The sequence below is a fragment of the Rutidosis leptorrhynchoides genome, chromosome 11, assembly GCF_046630445.1.
Source record: "Rutidosis leptorrhynchoides isolate AG116_Rl617_1_P2 chromosome 11, CSIRO_AGI_Rlap_v1, whole genome shotgun sequence".
Classification (NCBI taxonomy): Eukaryota; Viridiplantae; Streptophyta; class Magnoliopsida; order Asterales; family Asteraceae; genus Rutidosis; species Rutidosis leptorrhynchoides.
In genome coordinates, this window is record NC_092343.1 from 406,844,049 (window position 1) to 406,857,411 (window position 13,363).

A 13,363-nucleotide genomic window follows, 5' to 3' on the forward strand; every position below is an offset into this window, starting at 1 on the left:
TTTTTGCGTTTAGAGACACCATTTTGCTCAGGGGCATAACCAACAGTAAGTTGGCGTTTAACTCCTTCGTCTTCACAGAATTTGTTAAACTGTGTAGAGATGTATTCTTTTCCTCTATCACTCCTTAGCGTTTTTATATAATGGCCACTACTTTTTTCTACGAAGTTCTTAAACTTCTTGAATATCGTAAATACTTCCGATTTTTCACTCATGAAATAAACCCGTCATTCTAGAATAGTCATCGATGAAGAGGATAAAGTACCTGTTTTGATTAAGTGACGGGGTCCTCATTGGTCCACAAACGTCAGTGTGCACCAGCTCCAGTATACCTTTCGCTCTCCAGGCTTTGTCACGAGGGAAAGGTTTTCGATGTTGCTTGCCCATCATACAACTTTCACACGTGTCAGTGATCTCTTCTATGTTCGGCAAGTCTCTCATCATATTCTTCTGTTGGAGGATTTTTAGTGCGTGAAAGTTAAAGTGGCCAAATCTTCGATGCCATAGCCATGATTCTTCAACTTGAACTTTCATGGCCGTGTCTCTGATATACTGCCAGCGAAGCGGAAAATTGCGATTCTCCATTGACACTTTGGCTATTAATTTGTAGTTGTTTTTCTTGTCACGAATGACACAACAATCATCCTCGAAGAGTAAAGAGTAGCCGTGCTCCATCATTTGTCCAACACTTAGCAAGTTACTTGCTAGGCTGGGTACAAGAAGAACGTCATTAACAGATCGAGTGCAGTTATTAGTTTGGACTGTTATAGTACCTTTTCCTTTAGTATCCACTAGTGCTCCATTCCCTGACTTGACGCGGGACTTTACGGAGGTGTTGATACTATCAAATAACTTTTCATCTCCAGGCATGTGGTTGCTGCACCCACTGTCGATTAACCAAGTATCGTCCCTGTGTTTATTTGCGACATGACAGGCATAGAATAGCTGATTTTTGTTCTTCGGAATATCTTCACTTTCTTCCGTGAAGTTAGCTCGATGATTTTGTTTTAATCGGCAATCTTTTTCTATATGCCCAAATCTTTTGCAGTTATTGCATTGTGGTTTTCCTTTGTGGAAACAATCTTTCTCCAAGTGGTTTGTCCTTTTGCAAATGCCACATGGAGGATAGCTTTTTCTTCTCTGATCGAACCCGGTTCTGGGTTTTTCTCCTCCTCTCGAGTTTTCTTCAAGATTTATTTTCCCCCCATTGTTTGATTTTTGAGACCGTAATTTGAGTTTAGACTGAAAGGGACTTTCAAGTGAGTTTTCACTACCCCGACTCAATCTAGCCTCATATGCTTCAAGAGAGCCAATTAATTCTGGTACCGACAGAGTCTCGATGTCTTTTGACTCTTCGATAGCAGTAATGACATGATCGTATTTTTCGGTCATACTGATAAGTATCTTTTCTACGATCCTTTTGTCAGTTATATTATCTCCATAGGCTCTCATTTGATTTACTATTTCTTTGATTCTAGAATAGTAATCTTTAACGGTCTCGATCTCTTTCATATTTAAATTTTCAAAATCTCTTCTTAGAGTTAATAGTTTGACAGATCTCACCTTGACATTTCCTTGAAATTCTTCTTGAAGGATTTTCCACGCCTCCTTGGCTGTCGTAGCTCCCATGATTCGTGGAAAGATAGACGACGTCAAAGCTTGTTGGATGTAGCCCAGAGCGGCTGCATTTCTTACAACATTTTTGTTGTATTTTTCTTGTTCTTCCGCGGACAGAGTTTCGACGTCTTTTGGAGTTGTAAACCCGACTTCGACAATATCCCACAAGCTTTGTGCTTGGAAATATGTCTTCATTCGGATACTCCAAAAATCATAGTTGTCACCATCAAAGATGGGGACGGGAATATTGTACGCACCAACGGTAGTCATGGTGTACTCGAACGAACGCCCAAACACGGCTCTTGATACCACTTGTTAGAATTAGTTGTAGTGTTTTGATTTAGTTGAATGTGATTGATTAGTTTTAGTTAGGATTGTTTATTGATTAGTTGAATTGTTGTTGTAAGTGAGGGGATGTTTTATAGAATATGAAGACTTAGTGTTAGTGTTTAGAAAGGAATGATTTTTATTTCTTGAAATTTTGTTGTGTTTTTTTGTACATGGATTTTGCAAGTCTTCTTGCCTATTTATAGGCTCACAATGTAGGTGATCAAATGGTTCTAGCACATTCCGATATTTTGAGTAGCACTTCTACTACCTTCTAGTTAATCTCTACTAAAATATCTACTACTAGTAAGTATTAGTTAATTCTAGATTAATCTAGAAAAACATTAATATTTCAACAATTGGCATATACGATTAACATAGTGATTAGTCACTTGCAATATTTTGTTTGCGTAGTTAATCTTGACTTATTTAGTAAGTAATTTTCAATCAAAGAGTTAATTGAATGACATGGAAATCTGCATTGTATGTATAGTCAATTAGTCATTAACTTGCCTAAAGGTGTTATCTTCATGTAGTTGTAGGCTGTAGCCTTTTATGTTAATAAACAATAGTTTTACATGTTAATTCGTATTTAGTTTTACATGTCTAATTTGCATTGATTTTCAAAAATATTGTTAGAGGGGGTAAATTGTTATATGCAATTCATCTAGTTAAGTTGTTTTAGTTATATTACAAGTTATAGCTTCTATGCAATTCATCTAGTTAAGTTGTTTTAGTTATATTACAAGTTATAGCTTCTATGCAATCACAAAATTACTTTGTAATGGTATTTGAAATGTTTAAGCATTATTTATGGACTAAAAGTGTTTCTGGTTAAACCACGTTTTTATCATTCATCACCTCCTTTTTATCATTAATCACCTTCTTTTTATCATTCATCTTATTTTTCATCATTCATCACCTCATTTTTATCATTCATTATATCTTTCTTTATCATTCATCTTGTGTTTAACACTATGATAATAAAATTTCTGATTAAGTGTTAATTATTATAAATTTCAGTAAGGCTCTTCTTGTTTTTAGGTATTATGGAGTAAAATGAGGTGATGAATAATTAAAAACAAAATTAATGATAATAGGAGGTGATAAATGATTAAAAACAAGATGAATGATAACTTTGTGAGTGATGAATGATATAAAATGAGGTGATGAATGATAAAAATTTTCTGATGAATGATAAAAAAATTTAATCATTCATCACTTAGTTTTTCTCATTCATCTTGTTTTTTATCATTCATCGCCTTATTTTTATCATTCATTACCTCATTTTTATCATTAATCACATCCTTTTTATCATTCATCTCATTTTTCATCATTCATCACCTCATTTTTATCATTAATCACCTCCTTTTTATCATCTATTATATCTTTTTTATCATTCATCTTGTGTTTAATCATTCATCACCTACTTTTTATTATTCATCTTATTTTTTTATCATTCATCACCTTGTTTTTTATCATTCATCTTATTTTTATCATTCATCACCTCTTTTTTTGTCATTCATCTTGTTTCAAATGTTTCGATGAATGATAAATGTTTTTCGATGAATGATAAATGCTTTTCTGATGGTTGGTGGTGGTTAGGGTGGTTGGTGGTGGTAGGTTGTGGTGGGTGGTGGTTACTAGTGGTGGTTGCTGGTGGTGATGGTTGTTGGTGGTGGTGGTTGTGATGGTTGGTGGTGGTGTTTGGTAGTGGTTGGTGGTGGGTGGTGGTTGGTGGTGGTGGTTGGTGGTAGTGGGTGGTGGTGTTGGGTGGTGGTTGGTGGTGGTGGTTGGTGGTGGTGGGTGGTGGTGGTGGTTGGTGGTGGTGGGTGGTGGTGGTGGTTAGTAGTGGTGGGTGGTGGTGGTTGGTGGTGGCGGGTGGTGGTGGTGATGAGTGGTGGCGGGTGGTGGCTGGTGGATAGTGGTGGATGGTGGTGGTGGTGGTAGTGGTTGGTGGTGGTGGTTGGTGGTAGTGGTTGGTGGTGGTGGTGGTTGGTGGTGGTGGTGGGAGTGGTGGATGGTGGTGACGGATGGCGGTGGTTGGTAGTGGTTGGTGGAGGTTGATGGTGGTGGTGGGGGGTGGTGGTGGTGGTTGGTGGTGACGGGTGGTGGTGGTGGTTGTGGTTGGTGGCAGGTGGTAGTGGGTGGTGGTGGCGGGTGGTAGTGGGTGGTGGTGGGAGATGGTGGTTGGTGGGGGTGGTGGGTGGTGGTGGTTAGTGGCGGGTGGTGGTGGTTGGTGGGTGATGATGGTAAGTGGTGTTGGGTGGTGGGTGGTGGTGGTGGTTGGTGGTGGGTGGTGGTGGTGGATGGTTGTGGTGGGTGGTGTTGGTGGTTGGTAGTGGTGGTGGTGGATGGTTGTGGTGGTTCGTAGTGGGTGGTGTTGGTGGTTGGTGGTGGTGGTTGGTGGTGGTGGTTGGTGGTGGGTGGTAGTTGGTGGTAGTGGTGGTGGTTGGTGGTGGTGGTGGTGGTGGGTGGTGGTGGTTGGTGGTGGCGGGTGCTGGACGGTGGTGGTGGATGGTGGCAGTGGTGAATGGTGGTGGATGGTGATGCCGGGTGGTGGGTGGTGGGTGGTGGTGGGTGGGTGGTGGTTCGTGGTAGTGGTTGGTGATAGTGATTGGTGGTTGGTGGTAGTGGTTGGTGGTGGTGATGGTTGGTGGTGGTTGGTGGTGGTGGTGGTGATGGGTGGTGGTGGTTGGTGGTGGTGGTGGTGGTGGGTGGTGGTGGTGATGGTGATGGTGGTTGGTGGTGGTGGGTGTTGGTGGTGGTGGTGATGGGTGGTGGCGGGTGGTGGTGGATGGTGGCAGTGGTGGCGGGTAGTGGCAGGTGGTGGTTGGTGGTGGGTGGTGGTGGTGGTTGGTGGGTGGTGGTAGTGGTTGGTAGTAGTGGTGGTGGTGGTTAGTGGTGGTTGGTGGTGGTGGTGGGTGGTGGAGGTGGTGCATGGTGGTGACGGGTGGTTGGTGGGTGGCAGTGGCGGGTGGCGGTGGTTAGGGATGGCAATGACTACCCGATCCGGTGGATATCCACCCGATCCATCCACTTCGTGATGGATATGGATGAACCTAAATGGATACGGATATGGATAAACCTAAATTGATATGGATATGGACATGGATGAAAAGTTTCATCCATGGATATATCCGTTACAACCCGAAATACGTATACAAATACAAAAATATAGATATATGCTTATATATTTTACTATTACAAACTCATTTATGGTTAGATTTACATTTTGCTTTTAACCCTATAATGATAATGAAATGATTATACTATATTACAATAAAACATGTATATATGACAAAATAAACTTACAAATTTCATATTTAATTTTTCATAATTTGTTTTATAATAAATTTAACAAATTTTGTTATATCTTCGACAAATGTTACACATTTTTATAGATAGAATTTAATAATGTCATGTTATATTTATTTTAGCTATACTACATTTTTGTTTTAATCGCATATTAGAAAATATTATAACATTTTTTTAATATCCATTGGATATCCATTAACCCGCTTAATCCACTGGATATGGATATGGACGGATGACCTGAAACTAAATGGATATGGATATGGATATGGATGAACACAAACTAAATGAATATGGATATGGATACGGCGCCACCCGATCCATATCCGATCCATTGCCATCCCTAGCGGTGGTAGGTGGTGATGAATGGTGTCCATAATATGTTAGCTTTTGTGTTTTAATTTTATTAATTATTAATTATTATTATAATTTTTAATATGACTCTTTTGCCCTTCTTTATATTTTTAGCTAAATTGATATTTTATGGTAGTTTGTGGTCCACATTTGCTTATTCAATTTGTACTCATTTTATATATATATATATATATATATATATATATATATATATATATATATATATATATATATATATATATATGTATATATATTAATTATTAATTATTAATATTAATTACATCAGCAAATTAAATAGTACAACTCTTAAAAGCAAATTTTACAATCATTGAAAGCACATGATTACCTCATCCCAAACTCCCTTTTCTTAGATAAGATAGATTAGATATTTATTTTATATTTTAGTAAAAAAATATATTTTTTTGAAAGGCAAGGTTTGGAATCACTGACAGGGACAGTAACCACCCACCAGATCATTTTCTACGCACACGCGCTTTCGGACGGAAACTCAAACCGCATAATAGGGACCGGATCCAACAATCTATATGGGCATGTGGACCAGGCCGATTTCCTGAATGCGAAACAGTATAACGTCCAATTGGAACTTCTTAGGAGGCATGATAAATCCAAGGATCAAACCCATAACCTCTACCTACCCAATAAATAAGGTATTGGGGTAAACCACTCGATCGTGAAGTCAGGTTACGTAATAAAAAATATGTATTGATGCTATTTATCAAGTGTTTTAACAAAAACGATTTAAACGTATTAAAGTTATATTTAGTAAGATTTAATACGTTAAAATAAAAACAACGTCAATTTTAATGCTAAACGATGAACTTCAAACTTCTAATAGTAATGTATTTTATTGTTTAAAAATTAGTTGAGGGCATCATCTAATGGTGTTGTTAGGGCATCAAAAAAGTTAGGACCGATACGAATGGAAGTTCGTTCCTATTTTCTCATGAGAAATTGTCTGAGTTTTAAAAAGTCTTATACTTTGTTTAGATGTTACAAAGGCATGGTTAGTCCCTTTTGTAAAGTCATACGGATCAGATTCTAATTTATTAACCGAAGAGGTGTTTTTAATTATTACGGGACAAAATTACCAAAATAATCCATGTGTTTGTTCATTTTATTCCAAATAGTCCCTCCGAATTATTTTCTGCAAAATCAGTCCTTATTTGCATTTTGGAGTCCCAAATAAGTCCCTGTGTTTGTTCATTCTATCTCAAATAGTCCCTGATAACATGAACAACAACAGATAGCAGCACAATGCGCTTGAGAGACGGTTTTCGAAAGGCTATAACTTCTAAACCGTATATCCATTTTTGATATATAAGCTGTTGATAGAAAGGTGAGATAGTCCGAGAAAAACCTCTTTGGAAAAATTCAAATGCAATGAAACCATTATATCCTATATTGAAGAAGTTAAAGGATTTGATGAGAATTTTGTTGTCAAGGAAAGAGCAGTTTGGATTGACATCACTGGGCTTCCAGCAGGTGCCTGGAAAGATGAAGTTTATAAGAGGATTGCTACCTCTTTCGGCACAAAATCTTTCATTGCTAACTTGAACGGAAAAGCTGGATGCGGTAAATTGGGTATTATTACCACCAGGAGGGACTACATCCATGATATGATCTCAGTGATGATTAAGAAAAAACCATATAAGGTTCTAGTCCGAGAAACATCAAACTGGAATGTGAATGTGCTCGATCTGGAGACAGAAGAATCTTCCGATGACGAAGAGAGTTACTCAGATGGTTCATCAGTAAATTCAGAAAAAGTGCATGATGACCCACCCATTGAACCGGTTATTGTACAGAATGTCGTGGAGGATGCTACAAGAGTGATAACAGAAACAAAAGAACCACCAAGTGTAAATGACACAAAAGAAACAAAGATACCCGTCCACGTGGAAGACTCTACAAGTTCGACAGAAGGTACTTTTGTCGAAGATAGCCTACCACTGAAACATGCTAAGGCACCAGAATTTAATTTAGAGTTACAATATTCAGGCTCATCTTCCTTGTCCAAACCTCCTGGCCATAATGGGGTTCGTTTTCTCTCCCCTATTGTTAGCTCTACTAACTCTTCAGGTGGATCGCACAATATACTTCGAACCAAAATCTTAAATATGGGTAAGACTCTCGGATACAATTTCAGTTCTGCTTCTTTTGATTTAAATAAGGTGGTAATTAGTATGGGAGGTTTTAATACCATTTCATGAATTTAATGTCTTTAAACATTGGAGGAGGGATGCAATTTATTATGAAGCAAAGATGGGTGAGTAGATTATGTGTTGAGCATGGTATTAACATCCTAGGGATCCAAGAGACTAAACTTACAAATTTGTGCCACTTTGCGGTCAAAGCTATGTGGGGTAACTTTAATTTTAAGGTTGCCTCCTCCTCGGCAACAGGAAGATCAGGGGGCATTATCACCATTTGGGATCCTAGAACATTTGATTGTAGTCGTATCATTTCCTTTGATAATATGCTTATTGTGGAAGGTGTATTTGTTGGGAACGAAACAACGTGCTTCCTCATCAACATTTATGCCCCTCAGACTAGGCGTAGAAAGAAGATTTTGTGGGATTATATTCGCAATTTTGTTGCTAGTAACCATGGCGAATTCATTGTTTTTGGAGATTTTAATTCTGTCCGGTTCCCCCATGAACGCTTTGGAACAAGATTTAATCAACCCGAAGCAAACGACTTCAATAGTTTTATACACGATTGCAATTTAATTGACATTAATTTGGGAGGAAGAGCATTCACACGTTTTAACAAGACATTCTCACAACGTTCTTTAATAGACAGATTCTTGGTATCAGATGGCATTTTGAGTATTTTCCCTTCTCTCACCGGTACTATTTTGTCTAATCTTTGGTCGGATCACTGCCCTATTATATTATGCAATGAACACATTGATTATGGTCCGATTCCATTCAAACTCTTTCACTCTTGGTTTGAATTAGATGGATTCGATGAAGTGGTAAAAAAGGCATGGAGTGAACACTCACTGTTAAGAAGCAGTAACTCCCAAATTCGCTTCAAAGACAAACTTAAGCAAGTTAAATCAGCCCTCAAGTCCTGGCACAACGCACACAAGCTAACCCAAAATGGTGAAAAAACAAAATTATTGCAGGATATTGATGATATCGATCAGAGTTTGAATGGGGTTGCTGCTGACTCAATTCAGCTTTTAGCCAAAAGGTGTGAATGTATCAATTCCTTGGAGAATTTGGATTCAATGGAAGCTAGAAACAAGGCGCAAAAATACAAAAAGCTCGTTCATTCGATGGGGGATGAAAACAGCGCATTCTTTCACACAGCTATTAACCGAAAACGAACGAAATTACAAATCGAAGGAGTGATGTTGGATGGTATCTGGGTCACAATTCCAGAGACTGTCAAAGAAACGTTTTTATCTTTTTTCGTAGATAAATTCAAGAGAGCAGATCATGCCTCCTTGGAGCAGCCAAATCCACATATTCGAACATTACCTTCTAATCTTAATGAAGCAATCAGCCGTGACTTTACAGAGAATGAAATCAAGATAGCAGTTTGGTCTTGCGGTAACGATAAGTCCCCAGGTCCAGATGGATTCACGTTTAAATTCGTAAAGTATTTCTGGGAATTCATCAAACATGATACTCTGAACATGGTCTATGACTTCATGCATACTGCTTTTATTCCAGGAGGTTGCAATAGTTCCTTCTTTTCTCTTATCCCTAAAAAAGAGAACCCGATACACGTTCAAGACTTTAGACCGATTAGTCTAATCGGTATCCAATACAAGATAATTTCCAAGATTTTAGCAAACAGATTGGCCTCAGTCATCGATACTGTTATTAACCCAAATCAGACAGCTTTCATAAAGGGCAGACAAATTTTGGACGGACCCCTTATGATGAATGAAGCAATCACATGGTGTAAGAAACACAAAAGGAAGGCTTTATTGTTCAAAATCGACTTCGAAAAGGCTTTTGACACTATCCACTGGGATTATATTCTCACTATGTTGCAGTTCATGGGATTTAGCTATCGATGGATATCTTGGATCCGAGCATGTCTTGTCTCTTCAAAAGCTTCTTTATTATTAAATGGGAGTCCCTCCATGGAATTCCAAATCGGAAGAGGACTTCGCCAGGGTGACCCACTTTCTCCTCTCCTTTTCATAATCGGCATGGAAGGTCTTCAAGCGGCTATTCAAGATGTGGCTGACGCTTCATTGTTCAAACCTCTTCGAATTGGTAACGAGCACATTTCCTACGATTTATCTTCTTGCATGTATGCAGATGATGTCATCTTCGTGGGAGAATGGACAGAGACAAATCTTGAAATTTTAGTGATCATATTGGCTTGCTTCTACTCAGTATCGGGCTTAAAACTAAATTCCCACAAATCTTCTCTCTATGGAATACAGGTTCCTCCTATTCTGGTCTCGGAAGCAGCAAATTCTATTGGCTGTCAAGCATCATCGCTCCCGTTTGTTCATTTGGGATTACCTGTGGGTCGCAACATGCACAAGGCAGAAAGTTGGGTTCCAATTATCGAAAAAGAAAAAAAAAACGCCTTGCCACGTGGAAATCCAACCTTATCTCGATGGGTGGACGACTGACACTCATCAAATCAGTGCTAGGTTCGGTGGGCACGTATTATATGTCCATGTTTCGAACCCCTAAGAAAGTCATAAACAAACTAGAATCAATGAGAGCATCATTTTTTTGGGGAGAAAAAGATAATTCCCACAAAATACATTGGGTCAATTGGCGCTTGATACTCAATTCTATGGACCAAGGTGGTCTCGGAGTGCCTAGTTTAAACTCTCTCAATTTGGCTCTAATCTACAAGTGGAGATGGAGGTACATCACGAGAAAAAACTCGAGTTGGGCTACTTTGATCACGATTTTACATGGTAATGCCCAAGGTGCATCAATTCCTTGTGCAAACAACGCAACTGGAACATGGTCTACTATCACAAAAACAATAGACATGCTTCATAATGTTTACTGTTTTGATGGAACTCTCCTTCGGATTAAATTGGGTAACGGCTCAGATTCAAAATTTTGGTTCGATCCATGGGCAAATGGGACATCACTTGCTACACGATTTCCTCGGCTTTTGCTTCTTGATACTGATTCCCAAGCTACGGTTGCCTCACGTTTTGTAAATAACTCTTGGTTAATGTCATGGAGAATAGAACCTCGTTATAGAGCGGAGGTAGAAAACTTGCAAGAGCTGCATATTTTTCTTAATTCGATATCATTATCTCATGATAAAGACATCTGGACTTGGAATGGTGATGTTTATTCGGTATCAATTGCTCGCAAGATGATTGACGTTCATGACTCTGCTCCATTCTCTAATGCTACATCGTGGTGTAATCTTGCTCCAATAAAAGCAAACATTTTTATGTGGCGTTTGAAGCTTTCTAGGCTTGCAACAAAGGAGAACCTTCTTTATCGTGGCATTGACCTTGAACATCCGGGCTGCAGCTTCTGTGATGAACCTTTGGAAGACGAAAGCCATCTATTTCTACTGTGTGATATCTCCCAGCAAATCTGGGCAAAAATCGCTCAATGGTTAAACATCACGTTTCCTCCATGGCCTTCCTTGGCAAGTTTGTGGGAATGGATTGATGGGGTTCCCATTCATAACAATAAACAGCTCATCATTAATATCATTATCATGGCAACGCTATGGAATATTTGGAGATTGCGTAACAGTATCACCTTCAACGATAAAAGTTTTCGGAAAGGACATGTGATCGATAGCATTGTGGTGACAAGCTTTAACTGGGTCTTCGCAAGATTTCGAAAAAAAACGTGTAATTGGAATCAATGGATGCAATCTCCTTTACTTTCCTTGTAATTTTTTCTTTTCTTTCTTTCCTCGCATTTATTTGTATTTGTTGTTCTCTTCTTTTTAGCTTTTGCTAGTTTAATAAAATATCAGCCGTTCGAAAAAAAAAAGAAAGGTGAGATAGTCAAATTTTCGTTGGTCAAGTCATAATAGGTTAAATCGGATTTTACGGGACCCGAAACGTGCCCTAAAGTTGCTGAAAAAACCTAAAAATCAAATTTTGGTATTTTTTCAGCAACTTTAGGGTACGTTTCGGGTCCCATAAAATCCGATTTAACCTATTATGACCTGACTAGCGAAAATTTGTTTATCTCACCTTTCTATCGACAGCTTATTCATCAAAAAAGGAGTTACGGTTAGGAAGTTATAGCCTTTCGAAAACCGCCTCTCAAGCACACTGTTGCTGCCATCTGCTGTTTTCCTTTAGCGCACAGTGCGCTTGAGAGGCAGTTTTCGAAAGGCTATAACTTCTTAACCGTAACTCCATTTTTGATGAATAAGCTGTCGATAGAAAGGCGAGATAGTCAAATTTTTGCTGGTTAGGTCATAACAGGTTAAATCGGATTTTATGGGACCCTAAACGTACCCTAAAGTTGCTGAAAAAAACTAAAATTTGATTTTTTGTTCTTTTCAGCAACTTTAGGGTACGTTACGGGTCCCGTAAAATCCGATTTAACCTATTATGACCTGACCAATGAAAAGTTGACTATCTCACCTTTTTATCAACAGCTTATTCATCAAAAATGGATATACGGTTTAGAAGTTATAGCCTTTCGAAAACCGCCTCTCAAGCGCACTGTGCTGCTATCTGTTGTTCATGTTACCAGGGACTATTTGAGATAAAATGAGCAAACACAGGGACTTATTTGGGACTCCAAAATGCAAATAAGGACTGATTTTGCAGAAAATAATTGGGAGGGACTATTTGGGATAAAATGAACAAACACAGGGACTATTTTAGTAATTTTGTCTTATTACGGAGTATATATTTATATTTATATAAATATATTTATATTTATATAAATATATTTATATTTAATATTTATATATGTATATATGTATGAGATGAGATATATGAGATTTTAGGGGGGTCACAATCTACTTTAATAGTGTAAGGGACTAAATGTTATAATATAAAAGGAATATGGGAATTTAATGGAAAATGAGAAAGAAATGAAGGGATGAGAAAGAAAAATAACAACTGATGATCTAAAACGTGTGAGTTGTGAACTTGTGACTACTCCATGATTCACGATAGATCCTAAATTATAGTAACTTCCTTTCGACTGATTCAATCTGCAAACGGTCTTTCCTTCTCGGTTTGGGCCTGTGAGTCCAGTAAGTCGAATTAAGCCCAACAATTTTAGGGGGTCACAATCTACTTTAATAGTGTAAGGGACTAAATGTTAATATTAAAGGAATATGGGAATTTAATGGAAAATGAGAAAGAAATGAAGGGATGAGAATAAAATTTCCAAAACCGATACCAGGCTGGTTGTGACATTTCCTCCGGCTGCCATTCCCCCAAAACCGTAGCTCCTATCCGCCGTTGTCGACCGCGACCTCCGGGTTGTGCACGGCTGCCGCCACTTTTCCGGTTTCCTGGTGGCCATCGTTCCACCACTTCAGATACCCCTTGTAATTCGAAGAATGACTCCTTTGTATGCTTTGATTTCTCACAGTGGGAGCAATTGAGCCTCGATTTGTCAGTTTTCATCGACGATTCTCCGACGGATGAGCATGTTTACGTGTTTCAATTCGAGGTAACGTGTAACTCAAAGGTTTTTTAATTTTATATTATAATTCATAATTTGCTTATATCTTAAACATGTAGCTGTTGAGCTTGAAGGCTACTTCTTTGCTGTGATTCTTTACCGATGTG